The sequence below is a fragment of the Ambystoma mexicanum genome, chromosome 11 (assembly GCF_040938575.1).
Source record: "Ambystoma mexicanum isolate Mex_15411 chromosome 11, UKY_AmexF1_1, whole genome shotgun sequence".
NCBI classification, from domain to species: domain Eukaryota; kingdom Metazoa; phylum Chordata; class Amphibia; order Caudata; family Ambystomatidae; genus Ambystoma; species Ambystoma mexicanum.
The window spans coordinates 1,005,747,288-1,005,762,782 of record NC_090934.1 but is presented as its reverse complement, the minus strand read 5'-3'; the positions used below and the strand labels follow the sequence as shown (position 1 = coordinate 1,005,762,782).

The window sequence follows — 15,495 nt, the reverse complement described above, 5'->3', positions numbered from 1 at the left end:
GAATGTCAGCACTGGTGCCCCTATCTTGATTTGAAGAATCTTGGTAGTATATGCAGTAAAAACTTCCCGATTGTCTACTTCCTCTGATCCTTCTCTTCATCTCATATGGGATTGAGGAGGTGTTGTGACCCCGGGTGACATTTCTAGGTGGTAGTGTTGTCTCTATTAAGAATTTTAACACCAAAATTTGGGTTGACTTTATTTGAGAGCTATAGTACTTCTGCCTGAGAGCCGTCTTTCGACAGAACGGGCCGTCCTTCTCTTGTGAACCAGACTCCCACCCTTGAGTACAACCAATTGTTCACTCTGGGAAACATAGGAGTTGATCACACCTGCATATAATAGTATTCAACCCCACATAGTGGCATCACCTTTAAAATCCCTGAGTAAATGGGAAGAAGACTGGACTGACAGTACTGTATGACTGATGCACACTGGGGCCGGTGTTACCTTTAAACCAGAAAAGTGACTTTTAATTCACGTTTTCAGCTGATTCAATTCGAGGTTCTGAATTAGCTGTATTGTACCCCAATGAGGATAATTTAATTTAACCATTTTAGCACAGAGCAATGTTCCAGTTCCCAATCTCACTAGCTGATTTTATGCATATGCTCTTCTCACAGTTTTTTGAAGGACTGTGGCCGAAACACTAATGGGGATCACTGATATCCTTGCTACTCCCTTATCTTCAAAATACCTTCTTGGCAACATTGGTATAGTGCCGGTGATTGCACAGAATGTTTTTTGCCTTGCCTGCTTGATTGACAAAAGATGTATTCTCAAACACTGGTTATTTAAATCCCCTCCCTTTTGTGCTTAAGGCCACTGGGAGTTGGCCAATGTTACCGATATGGAAGATACATATCCCTCCCTGGTTTTCGCATTTGATCCCGTTTTTAGGACTATTTGCATTTGTTCTAATGTCACCCTTTGATATTGAGTGTGAAATACAATGTAAACAAACACCTGCATTTCCTACTATTACTATTCTTGAGTATGATGTTTTTCATTTATAAGGTGTTGTAATGTACTCTGTAGAGTATATATGATCGTGTACTCATCTGTGACAACGTACCTTGCTTCATGTATTGTTGAGTTCCTAAATAAAGTTTTTGGAAATCTTTCCAACGGGAGCCGAGGGCAAATATCTTGGTTTTAAAATATGTAAAAAAATTTCTGATGTTTGTTAATCTGCTTAGAATCACATGCTGTGCATAGGTCCGACATCCAGTGGTCACTGCGGAGTATTGCATTTTGTTTTTCGTAGTCGAAAAAGGGGACGTCGACAAGGCGTGTCTGTAACACTATCCCTATAGTGACGTGCGTTGTACCCACAATCCCTCACGCGTCAAGGTCCCTCAGATTGTTTTTTTCCGCCCAGCTTCTGGTCGCCTTACGCGGAGCTCCTAGAGAGACATTGCAAATACTTACTACAGACCTCGGTCCTTAATTATACTTATTATATTGTTAAAGATCCCTCCCCTCGACGTTAGCTGTGAAGCTGTTTCTCCGCGGAGCAAGTTTTCGACGGAGGGGAAGAGACGGAGGAGATCCTTCGGCGCTGCCGAACACGTGGCCTGGCCTCGCCGGCCAACATACAGTAGGGAGAGTGGGGGTTCGAACTTTTATCTTCTCTTTGAGAATGTCTTTCTTTCTCCCCTATCTTTCCCTTGGGGTTGTTATCACCAGTTATTATTGCCTCAGCTATGGAGAGGACACCTTTTAAGTTTTGCCCACGCTGTAGGGGCAAATACACTTAGGAGGATAAACACAAGCTCTGTAATCGTTGCTTGCCCCTCGATCATAAGGAGTACAGCTGCGCGGCCTGTAAGCTCTTGAAACCAAGAACTCTTAAAGAACGAAAAGTTAAGAGGTGGGCGGACTACGCTATGTCGAAGTCAGTTTCCTCACCCGCCGCCGCTGTTACAGAAAGTGACGAGGAGGGTGATAACTCGACGTCCGTTACGGAAGCCATTAACCCCCAGAAGGAGCGCTCGCGCTCCTCGACGTCCGTCCCCGACGGGCTCGGCTCACGCCCTGCTTATGGGGAGGAACACCCCGGCGACAAGGACGCACATAGACCCCATAGGCCTAAGCACACAACCCACGGCTCTTCTTCGTCGAAGACGAAGGATCCATCAGCGCCGAAGGGGACGCAGGGCACTCCGGCGTCTACCTCAGACCGTAAGGGTCTCAAGCCCCACCCGCAAACGCAGCCGCGACCAGCGATTGGGCTTTCATCAAACACGGGCGCTACCTCAAAATCATCCGACGTAACGCTCCATAGAGCGGCCGTCGAGGAACAACGCGTAACGCAGGCAACGTCGACACCAGAGCCCTCTACTGACAAACTCGTTGTCGAGAGCCTGGCGAGAATTGTTTCTGAAGACAAACGTAAGCGGATGACGAAACAAACGTCGAATACCGCACAAAAAGCTATAGAAACGCCGAAAAAGCACAAGAGTAGCCAGGAACTGCCCCCTTCATCTAAGGGCACTTCTGAACTACCGGAGGGCTTTTCAGAGGGCGACGGAAACCTTTCTTCGACGTTGTGGGAGCGTTCTAAGCGTTTTGAAAGTGAAAACACTGATTTCCCCCCTCTAGACTATTCAGGGGTCCCCCATGAGACCCTTGAAAGACTCCATTCTTGTATGGAGAAAATGGAAAGGTTTTTGGGAAGCCAAAACCCACCCACACACAAAAGACCAAGAGAATGGCCCCAGGTTGACCCTAGGGTCAAGATTCCTAGGCTGTTTCCCCCTTCTACAGACGTATATGACCTCACTGAAGAGGAGCAATACCTCCAGGAAGATGAGGAGTGTTTGGGTGGAGAGGAAGAACATGAGGAAGAGGGGTTTGAAGAAGATCCTTACACTAGTGCAGGAGCTTTTGAAGAAGATACAGCTACCTCGCAGCCCTGGCAATCCCCATCAGTGCAGCCTTGGCAATCCCCATCAGTGCACTCAGACCCTGATGTCTTTCACCCTTCTCCTCCCAAGGATTCACCTATTGGAAACACCTCTCCCATAGATGACCAACCTTCACTTAATGCACTATTGCGCAAGGCAGCAGCGCATTTTGAAATGGACACAGGGGAAACTCTTCCTGACATAGACTTTGTAGAGAAAGTTATTAAAGAAAAAGCCCCTGTTAGTCAGTCTATTCCGCTCCTGGCTTCTATAAAGAGAAGAATAACTCCTTCCCTTTCCAATCCTGCCTTAGTCAGAGGGGTCAACCCTCGGATAGAAAAGCTCTTCAGCCCTTCGTCCTCTGACCCTTTGTACATCAGAGGACATTCTATTCCGGACTCCCTCGTAGTTACTAATACAAGAAAAAGAGCGGGGGTACCACTATCCACTAGTGAGGCACCACCTGACAATGAGGGCAAGAAGCTCTATGCACTTGGGAAGAGAATCACGACCTCCGCCGCCTTCTCAACTAGGATTGCAAATAACAATTCCCTACTAGCTAGCTACGCAGATGCACAGTGGAGCAAGCTGCGCAGCGAAGCAGAGGACGCACCAGAACCCCTGCGTTCACGCCTGTTAGCTATAATCTCAGAGGGAACTCTTATAAACCAGGGCATCGTAAAGAACTCCTTAGATGCCGCAGAGACGGCTGGCCGTTCCCTGGTTCAGGGAATACTTCTCAAACGCCATGTCTGGCTGCGCAATTCGGGATTTAAGCCGAAAACCCAGGCTTCCCTGATAAATAAGCCCATAGAACAAACACATCTGTTTGGGAAAGCAGTTGATGAGGCCCTAGAACATGCGAAGAAAGAGTTTGATACCATCAAGACTCATGACAAAATTTCTAGGCCCCCTAACAGACGCGGCTATGGCAATAGACGCTCCTTTCGTGGCCAACGCCAGCAGCAAAACCAACAGCAATTTTACTCTGCTATCAACAGGCCCTCTAACCAGGGTAACAACACCCAGTTCAGACAAAGAGGCCAACGCCGTGGCAAAGGAATAGGTCGCGGCTCCAGCCCCCCAGGTTCCACGCCCAATACCAACAAATGACCCGAAGATTCGGGTCCCCTCCCATGCATCACCGGTCGGGGGCCGGCTAACATCGTTCCTATCAGCATGGGAGGGAATATCGTCAGACCGCTGGGTTTTATCCACCATAGCCCACAGATACTGCATCGAATTCAACGGTTCCCCGAAGTACAGACCCCCACGGAACCGACGCATGACACCGGAACACCTCACCATTCTTCTTCAAGAAGTAGAAGAGCTACTGAAAAAAGACACTAGACATGAAAGATGCATACTTTCATATTTTAATGTTGCCAGCGCACAGAAAATACCTCAGGTTCAAGATAGAGAACAAACACTACCAGTTCAGAGTACTACCCTTCGGGATAGCATCTGCACCAAGGGTATTCACGAAAGTACTGGCAGTGGCAGCGGCCCACCTGCGCAGGTTATCCATCCCGGTATACCCTTACCTCGACGACTGGCTCATAACGGGATTCTTACGAAACATGCTTCTCCAATACCCAAAAGACCATAGACCTTTTGTCCCAACTGGGCTTCTCCATCAACGAAAAGAAGTCCAGCTTAGACCTCAGCCAAATCAAACAATTCCTAGGGGCTCTAATTCGAACAAAGGACGGCCTCGTCTTCCCCTCCAACGAGAGGGTCCAAAACATGCTGTTTCAGATCCCCCATTATGTGGCAGGTCGAGAGGTGACGGTACGCAAAGCAATGCGCTTGCTAGGGATGATGGCGTCATGTATTTATTTGGTACCTCACGCGCGCCTGCGCATGCGCCCAATGCAAGAGTGGCTCTACAGCCAGTGGTGTCAGGCCAGCGGACAATGGGACGATCTAGTGGTGGTCTCGCAGGCCTTGGTTCTCTCGCTACGGTGGTGGACAAAAGAAAACCTGTTATTAGGGAAAACTTTTGCCACACCCGCAGTGGAAGCCACTCTAACCACAGACGCATCCCTCACAGGATGGGGGGCTCACCTATCCCATCAGACTGCTCACGGATCGTGGACTCCGATCTTAGCATCCAAGCATATAAACCTGCTGGAACTACTAGCAGTGTTCAAAGCACTGAAAGCCTTTCAGGAACACCTACAAAGAAAGACAGTGATGGTCCTCACAGACAGCACCACAGCCATGTACTACCTCAACAAGCAAGGGTGCACTCACTCTCCAGGACTGTCCAAGCTGTCCCAGAATATATGGAAGTGGGCTCTCAAACACAACATGTTCCTACTATCACAACATGTACCAGGGGAACTCAATCTGCTAGCAGACAAACTCAGCAGAGACTTCCCCCTGCCCGAAGAGTACGAATGGCAATTGCACGAAGACATCGTCTTAGACGTCTTCACGCAATGGGGATTCCCGGAAATAGACCTGTTCGCAACTATGGAGAACTCACAATGCCAAAGTTACGCCTCCAGGTACCCCCAGAACCAGTCCAAGGGGAACGGTCTGTCGATTCAATGGTCAGGGAAATTTGTTTACGCCTTTCCCCCGACTCCCCTTCTCAACAAAGTGGTGCACAAAATGCACCAGGAGCAGGTACCATGATACTAGTGGCCCCAATGTGGGCCCGGCAGCCATGGTTCGCTCACTTGATGGAGATGTCCCTATCTCCCCCAGTGAAACTTCCCTGCCCGTACAACATGCTGTCACAGGACAAGGGCAGGACACTGCATCCATGCCCTCAGACCATGAACTTAGCAGCCTGGCTCCTGAGATCATAGAATTTGGACATTTACAACTCCCGCAGAGATGTATGGACATCCTCAGGGAAGCCAGAAAACCTAATACTCGCCACTGCTATTCTAGCAAGTGGAAAAGATTTGTCATCTGGTGTAAAGGTAAGAGCATCAACCCGGTTGACTGCTCTCCCACTAACATTGTTCTGTACTTGACCCATTTACTGGATTCAGGTCTAGTGTTCAATTCCATTAAAGTCCACCTAGCGGCACTTTCTGCATACACCACTTCCCAACTTAAAGTGTCGTGGTGGAAGATACCAGTTATCAAGGCCTTCGTGGAGGGGGTAAAGAGAATACACCCTCTGATAGCTAACCCAGCTCCCGGATGGGACTTAAATGTGGTACTTTCTAGACTCATGGGCCCTCCTTTCGAACCCATGCACAAGGCAACTCTTAAAGACCTCACTCTTAAGACTGCTTTCCTAATAGCTATCACCTCCATTAGGAGAGTAAGTGAACTACAGGCTCTTTCTGTACTAGACCCCTTCGTAACAGTTCACAAGGATAAGGTGGTTCTACGCACACACCCAAGGTTTGCAACAAAATTCATCTCGAAATTTCATGTAAACCAGTCAATAGAACTACCAACGTTCTTTCAAAACCCTTCCAGCTTGGGAGAAAAAAGTCTGCATACACTAGATGTACGCAGAGCTGTCATGTTCTACATGGAAAGAACCAGACCACTGAGAAAGACTAATCAGTTCTTTGTCTCTGTGGCAGCAGGAAGAGAAGGAGATGCAGTTTCAAAGTCCACTATATCTAGATGGATTGTTCAATGCATCACTCTCTGTTACACTCTTGCTAAGAGAGAACTACCCATCAAGCCAAGAGCACATTCCACCCGTGGCACTGGGGCTTCCATAGCGTTCATTGCAAATGTTCCCCTTGAGTCCATCTGCAAAGCGGCAACCTGGAGTTCTGTGCACACCTTTACAAAACACTACTGTCTAGATGCACACTCTAGATCTGACTCCCAGGTGGGACAGGCAGTATTAAGACATCTTTTCTCTACTGTTCCTTCTCATAACCCACCGCCAACTCCGGGTACTGCTCGCTAGTCTATGCACAGCATGTGATTCTAAGCAGATTAACAAACATCAGAAGACAATGCATTACTTACCGTAAAAGCATTTCTGATGGTTGTATCTGCTTAGATTCACATGCGCCCACCCTTCCTCCCCGCTCGGATGGAAGGAACATAGACATCCTTTTCTATATTTCTCTCTTTTCTGTACTCACTCACGTCTAGAAGGCTCCCTCAGGGCAGAAAAATACAAACAGAGGGACCTCGACGCGTGAGGGATTGTGGGTACAACGCACGTCACTATAGGGATAGTGTTACAGACACGCCTTGTCGACGTCCCCTTTTTCGACTACGAAAAACAAAATGCAATACTCCGCAGTGACCACTGGATGTCGGACCTATGCACAGCATGTGAATCTAAGCAGATACAACCATCAGAAATGCTTTTACTGTAAGTAATGCATTGTCATATCTTCTGCAAATATCTTTCTAATATGTCGAATTTCCCTCTGGGAAAATCTGCAGGATGGGTCTTAGTCAAGATGGGGGATCGCATATCTTTGCAAACACAAAAACACACAAGATTGAGCTTTCTTGTTCTACATGATTACTGGGAATCTTGGCTGTTATGGTATTTGTAAGGTAGAACTTGATTGCTGTGAAATATTCTCCCCACTTGTGAGGCCCCAGGCACTTTTTGATGGACTCACTCAGTCTTTTACTCTACCTCTTGGTTGTATCTTTTTGGAGTAATGCTTTCCTCTACCGCTTAAGGCATCTGCAATTTATTATTTCTGTGCAGTGTTGCTGGGAGCTCGTTGAGCTGCCATTTTTATTTTCCTTGTGATATCTACTGTTTCCAAGGCTAGGCATGATACTTTCTATCGCACCTAACTTTTATTTTGTGAAATCGGCACACCCCACCTTATGTGGATTACTGAGGGGACACAATGTATCCCTTTTTCCACTTCTCCTGTAACGTTCTAGGTACAATGACAAGTTCATCTGAGTGGCTAGTGGCAGTGGATATTTTGTACCGATTTGTTTATGAAACTTAAACGCAGGCGGCTGTCGCAGCTGCAGTAAAGGACACATTGGTCACCATTATACTAAAATGCGGCTATCTTCTTTTTTTTGCCAACTCTTGATGACTTGTCCTTTCTTGAGGCTTCTTCTGCCATAGTGGGTGGGGAAGGCCCCACTTACTCTTTTGTCTTTACTGTGCTCTGTAAGAAACCTGAAGGTGTCTCACCCGCTAGTCCCTGGAGATCTGTCATCCAGGTGGCCAGGACATGGCTATTGCTATTGGATCCAGTTCCTGGGGTGGACCAGTGGGGGAGGATCACCTGGATGAGGAGTCTTCGGGGAGTGCAAGTGGGACACCGACAGGTGAGAGGCGGTACCCCTTCTTTGTAACACCTTTTCCCCATCCTACCCTGGAGGACATTTAGAAGCTCTACCCCCGCCCCCCTCTTTCCAACACGAACACTTTCTTACACTGTAACAGACAACAGACTAACACCAGAGCCATTTACCTGACATATCCCAACACACAGGTCAGGCAGAGTCAGGCAGTTGGCAATAACCACGCACACCTAACAGCCCTTTACGCCGCCAGCTTTTGAATATGCTGTAACAGATTGAGAGAAGAAGACAAATCTCTAAGGTTACACTACATGCAGCTGATTATGAACAGCCCCTGTAGGAAGACTGAAGCCATTCCTTTTGGAAGAAGGACCGCCATTTAAAGGGGGAACACCATGATGAGGGCGGGTTCTCGTGAAAACAGCATTAAAGTTTGAAAACAGCAGGTCACTCTATGCTAGCTGTATCAGCCCTGATGAAAGTGGTTTCATTGCCCAATACCACTGAAACCAGTCGGCTCACTTTTACACTGTGCCTTGGCAAAGATGGACTAGAGTTTTAAAAAACTCTATGCCAGACCACAGCTTGATCGTTCCACAAAACAAAAGGAAAGACCATGATATTTTGATCACTCTGCGTTTGGAGTTTAGAAAAAGTGCAAACCACGCCACCCACCAGGATATAGGAGTACCTACCGAAAACACACCGTTCCAGTCATCATGTTTTAATTGTACCCACCTACATATACCATCGGTCTATGGTATCATCTACCAAGAACTTGTGGGGCTTTCTAAGAACATCTGCCCTCCATAGAAACTGAATAAAGTAAAAAACAATGTTTTACTTGGAAGGCAGTCTTCATATGATATAAAGGCAACAGAAACAACCAAATATTGGTCTCTTTTTAGGAAAACTACTTGCAAATAAAACCATCTGAATCAGAATGTGGGACTAGCCCTTTACACAGGGATAAAATGCGGAGCACGAGTGCGCACTACGAGCAAGGCAGAATGTACGCGGACACAGCTATACCGGACCGGCAGTTTCAAACAGAGGCGAAAGGCGGCGAGAACAGGTGGGGCAACGAAGGGGGAACTGCCTGCCCTTTTCAACTCAGACCTGCAAAGCCTCAGAAAGGGAAATCATAAGACCGGTAGTCACAGCTGGTGTGTGGAGGAACAGATGTTAACGGTGCACAGGGGTGTCCCGAATTGATAAAACAGGTGGGGAGGCACACTGGCTACCGTGGTACTGTCTTTGACTCCGGAATAAAGACAAGCCAACGGGTTCAACACAGCCGGTGTGTTGGAGGAAGCTGATAGCAAACCGAACTGTGTCGAGCCCAAGGTTGCGAGTGGCAACATTATATGAACAAAAGGAACTTGAGAAGAAAGAACTTGTGTGTGCGTTTGAACTTTTGGGAAAAGCACAGACAAGGGCCAGCTTCAGAGTCGTCGGGCGCCGCAGGAGTGCTCATTCGAAGGTCTCTCGCTGGCCCCTTTTGTTTTGTGTTGAAACTACAAGTAGCAGAAGGCCCTAGGAAAGGGCGGTGTGAGATGTCAGAGTGGTCCTACAAGGTTCACGTCAAATCCCTTGTACAATTGAACGTTTCTGATCCATTGGCGAGACAAAGCTAAGGGAGGGAACTCTGCTTTCTGATATGATTGTGAACTGTGGAATAAGGCAAGTGTGAACCGATTGGAGGTATGGAGAAACAAAGCTAGGAGAAGGGAACTCTTGCTTTCTAATGAAAATGAGCATATCATGAATTTTGTTAGAAATTCATGAACTGTGTTAAAGAAAGCCATAGTGAACCCGACAGAGGGAGGGCCATTTTTCAAAGAGGATCCGAGACCGGCTGAGGTGCAAGACCACCAAAGGAACTTTTGTTTGTTTGTTGTTTTGATTCAGCAGGCCTTCTAAGGCAAGAGACTTTGAGGAAAGAGACTTGACTCTTCAAGGCTATGGTATTGTGAAATAGACTTGTGAACCTCGTGCTGGCGAGGCCCAGGAGTGTGCTGTGCTCAGGTCCTGCGTTGTCCTGTGCTAAAAACGTGTGGAAGGCAGACCCCACCATAGTATTCTGACTTAACATTTTGTGAACACTTCTTTCTTTTTTGGTGAACATTATCCCACACTCTTTTTGTAACTTAGTGGTAAGGGACTGGCACTAGGTTTTTTAGTATAGGCCCTTTTCATTTGACAAAACGCTACTAGTACTGCCTTATTATTTGATGGTCGTAGCTTGCTCCCATCTTAGCTTTAGGTTTAGTTTAGGTGTTTTTCTCACCCCGACATACAGTTTAATAATCACCCTTGAACTGTGATCACTTGTGTCTGTCTTTATAGTTGCCACCATGCGTTAATTACAGCTTCCATTAGGCATCCCGCCCGAGGGCATCCGCGTTTCTGGGAGGACAGGTAGCTGCAAGGACACTGAAACTCTGCAGGTCTTTGTCCTCCCGTGTGTCTGCTTGAATCCAGTTCTGACTGGGAGACTGGCTGTCCCTTTGGGACAGCCACCACCCAAAGATTGAATGTGGCATGACTGCAGATTGGCTGGGTTCTTGCATAAAGGCGAGGGTCCCGTCGCAGAAGAAGAGAGTTGACCCACGGAATGAAGAATCGGAGGAAGGACGACGCCTGCAGCCCCATCCAGTGACTGCCAGTGACTGCTGAGTGACCGCTGCTGCCTCAACCTTGACTGGGAAGATCCAGACTAGACGACTTCCTCGCCTGGACTGGTGGGCCTAACCAGTCTCGAGACAACCTGCATTTTGAGCCATCCCTCGAAGAGCTGCGAGCGTCCTGAGCTGAAATTCCCCCGTACCCTGGGACCTGGACCAATTTTCTGTGCATAGTCTCCTGATGCACGGTTTCAGGGGTTCAGCTGGAACTTCGTGGGCATCTTTGTGGACCTGCAGTGACTCTTTCCTGCTCTGAGATGTCTCCCCTTCCAAGTCAGGGACCAAGAAAGGCAGAGAAGCCTGCCGTGTAACAACTGTCACTGAACCAAAGTCTGTGTTGAGTTCCAACAAGCCAGTATCGTGATGATAGTCTGCTGGGTGTCCCATCCAAAGAAGCTGACCATCTGCTTCTGCAAAAAGTTCCTTTTTCAGCCTTCAGACCAAGAATCCGAACAGGAGCTGCTGTTGCCTCACCTGGGGACCCCCCGGTGACATTGTCTTCTTTCTTCATGAAAAGATACGTTCCTGCTCCTATGTACTCACCCGGGTGCTTGCTGTGTTAAATCAGACTCCTCCTAAGCTTTCTGAGACACATTGGGGTGGACACCCTGACTGTTTTCTCCCAGGCCTAAGGACAGTGGCCCTTAAGGTTACTTTCCTTCAGGGGGTCTACCCGACCTCTGTGGACTATCATTTAACTTAACTAAACATTTTACTTACTTTCAACATTGAAGATTCCTGCTAATTTGACAGCATCTACCTTCCTTTGTTCTACTGCCCCCGGGCTCTGGTCACCCAGTGTCCCAACTGACATTGAGACTCTCATACCCAGATAGGCCTGTACTTTATAGGCTGCCCAAAAGTTACTTACCAGTATCCTTGTTGCATTACCAGAATGTTGGATAAAGACGTGAATACGTTTGTTTTCTTACCTGTGATTCTAATGTTGTGTTAGTTGCCTTAGCATTTATAAGAAATAACCACATTTACTTTTAATCAAACTACTGTTTATAAGTGTATTCTTGACTATAGGTCTACCCAACCCTTCTCCCTCCTAGACTAAGCCTGGCTGTTGTGCCATAGCTACCAAACCTTTTGGGTGGTTCAGGCCAAATGTAAGAATTGGAGCGCTGTACATCTAAGAGTGAGTCTTCTCTAGTCCTACCATAGGTGGACTTTAGCAAAACTCCCTAACAGTATTTGAATTCTTCAAATTCTTAATTTGCTTTAAGACGCATTCCCCTTGCTTTTTATTGTTGCATGCCCCTAAAAGTAAGCCATCTGCTAATATGCAAGGTTACGGCTCGATCTCTACCGACAAAAAGACCTTTGCAAGACTGTATTGTAATGTGAACCCCGCTACCCTGCTCCCAACTTGGTTCCTACCCGCCATCCAGCCAAGCTGCGTGCCCACCCAGCCGCCCTCTATCACCAGCACAGTTGTGTATACAGTGCTCCAAATCACTCCACCACAACCACTCATGACCAATCCATTCAAACATAGGACAGCACAACCTCCCCGCCCTATCCCGATAGCCACGGCACATCCTCCTCGTTTAAACACATGACCGCCTCCACGATCAACCCCATTCAGCACAACCACACACACTGCTACCCGCATGCCCCCAAATCCCCCAGGCCAAACACCCCCTCAAGTGCCAACACCTCGCAAATCACCCCCACAAACATCTCCACAGCTACTCACCTAGCCAACCCCACTTCCCTCTCTGTGCCGGCACAAAAAAACAAAAAAAACAGACTCTCAGCAATGTGTGCCTGTACTAAACCAGTCCTCCACCCTTCACGACCCAGAGACACATCCACCAGAAATGGTGTACTCGGCCTGCGCACTCAGCCTACAGTGTCCAACAACACCCGCTCTAGCTCCATTACGGCTATCACCACCAGTTGCAAACCCTCCATACTCATGTCCACAGCAACACTCATCAACACCCTCCTTGGCCTCCAAGCTCCCCTGCAGAGCACAGAGGCACGTCACGCTCACCCTTTGAAACATAATGCACATGTTATAGCGCACCAACTCAGTTTGCCCCATCCACCTGGCACTACATTAGCACCTGCAGAGCACCCTTCCACCCTCATTACCTCAAGTGGTTGCTCTGCCCCAGCCACATCTGCCCATACTCACCAACAGAGCATTGTATCCATGCCTAAGCTAAAGAAAGGACACCGATGTATTACTTAAACAAACCCTGGTACCCCATGGCCTCATTCACCGGCAACACCAGTCATCTACTAAGCACTGCACCTGCTACCTCTCCTTTCCCACATGGGCAAACCCCAGGCCTCATTGCATTCACCCCTCAAGCGGCCACCTCACCTGATCCAAATGCAGGGTCACCAAATCATGATGTAGCTCCATCGCACCCAAATGTTTTATATGCCAATCATATGTGCCCAAATACTGTTGTTCGTGTTTATCTTGATATGCATAAAGTGTATATTGCAAATAACAATCCCATTGCTTATGACTCAATTCCAACAAATCTAGTTGATCCAAACGTTGCCCCAATTCAGTTGTCGCACCAGTGAACACTCTGCACTCAAATGCTGTCACAAATTTGAATGTTGCTATGCCTAACCCTGACATCACTAACTTCAATCATTCTGCCTTCAAGCAAAGTATAGCCAACCCTTCCAGCCTTTCCACTGCAACTATTCCAGAGGTGAATAATAGCCACACTCTTAAGAACTCTCACAAACCTCTGGCCCTGCTTCAATGCACCCTCATTGATGCCCGCTCCCTCCCAGCACACGCCTTGGAAATCTACGACCTGCTCACTGTCCACAACTTAGACCTCCTAGCTATCTCAGAAACATAGCTCCATGAAGCATCTGGCCCCGCCATCTCCTTAGCCCTCCCCCAAGGGTACACCATCTACCATCAGGACTGTCAACATACCAAAGGGGGTGAAGTAGCCCTCATAGCTAAAGAATCTCTTCCCCTCAGACAGATCAACACTTCTCACGAAGGCAATAGTGACATTCTATCCCTCAATCTTACCATCTCCCCTAACTGCACCTTCACAATCCACATTGTCTACTGCCCCCTGACTCTGTGGCTGACTTCCATGAGAACATCCTCCATCTTCTATCTGACAAGTTAAAAATCTCTTCAGAGACCCTCTTACTAAGAGACTTGAACTTAGGATTCAAGTATTTTATTGCTATAAAAAAAGCCTCGCTCCCTCTTAGTGAAATTCCCAGCACGCCCACGCTCAAACCTAGCCTAACACCCTTCAAATTCTCTAAAGTTTCCACTTATGAAACTGAAAAAATCATTGCCTCACTAAAACCATCCAATTGCAAAGGCGATTACTGCCCGGCCCAGATAATCAAGGATGCCGCCAGAGATCTTGCCCCCTTTGTCACTAAACTCATCAATGCCTCCTTCTCATCTAGCACCGTCCCAAGTAGCAAAAGAGTCCTGGGTTCTTCCCCTGCTTAAAAAACAAACCTTAGACCCCTCCATCCCCACCAACTATAGGCCCATCACTGCTGTCCCTTTCCTCCTGAAGATAATTGACAGAGTGGCCTATCTCCAAATCCAAAAATACCTGGAGACCAACCAACTCCTCGGTACTCGTCAATCGGGCTTCAGACAGCAACACGGCACTGAGACCGCCCTTACAGATCTCAAAGCCCAAATTGACAAGCTCAACGATAAAGGAAACACAGCTATGCTACTCCTCCTTGATCTGTCGGCGGCTTTTGACCTAGTGGACCACGCAGTACTCTGCAAACACCTAGCGTCAGCCGCCCACTTCTCAAGTGAAGCCATAGCCTGGATCCAATCCTTTCTCGACAACAGAAGCATGCAAGTCTTCTCCACCTTAGACTCTGCAGACCCTATCCAGACAATATGTGGAGTCCCACATGGCTCTTGTGTCTCGCCAACGATGTCTGATATCTTTACTAAACCTCTATTCGACAAATTGGACAGACTGGGTGTTACCTACACAAATTATGCAGATGACACCCAGATCCTCATCCCCCTTTCGGGCAATTTCACTATGGATACAGCTTTAGTAAACAAAATGTACACCCTCATTCAGGCATGGATGGCAACCCATGGCCTCTGCCTGAATGACGAAAAAACAGAGATCCTCATTCTAGGCTCACCCAACAACCTAAAAAAACTCGATTCCAACTACAGCTCCTTCAATATCAATGGCAATATAATCCCTGTCGCCAAAGAGGTGAAAACCCCCGGTTTCTATTTGGACTCCACTTTGTCCCTGAGGAAACAAGTGAACTCCCTGGCCTCATCCACAGCCTATACCGGTAAACTTATTAAAGCATGCAGACCCTTCCTCTCACCAGCTAGCTGCATTATCCTAGCCAATGCACTAATCCTCTCAAAACTGGATTACTGTAATGCACTTTATGCAGGCACAAATAAATACATCATCAATAAACTTCAAACCCTACAAAACAATGTGCTCAGAACGGCCCTGAACCTCCCAGCTAGGGAGCATATCTCGAATGTGCAGAGAAAATACAACTGTCTAAAAATTAGCGATAGGATCACCTTCAAAATTGTCACACTAACATTCAAATGTCAGAACAATGCAGTCCCCCATACCTTAGGGATAGAATAATAAGAAAAACCACTGCACAACCAACCAGAACAGCCAACTCTTTCTGCCTCC

General features: G+C 47.5%; 1 protein-coding gene across 1 annotated transcript in view; it reads left to right on the top strand.

Moving 5' to 3' along the window:
• Positions 1–15,495, top strand: part of SPG11 (SPG11 vesicle trafficking associated, spatacsin) — a 1,688,331-nt gene that overhangs the window by 542,127 nt on the left and 1,130,709 nt on the right. The gene's annotated exons all lie outside the window — the stretch shown is intronic.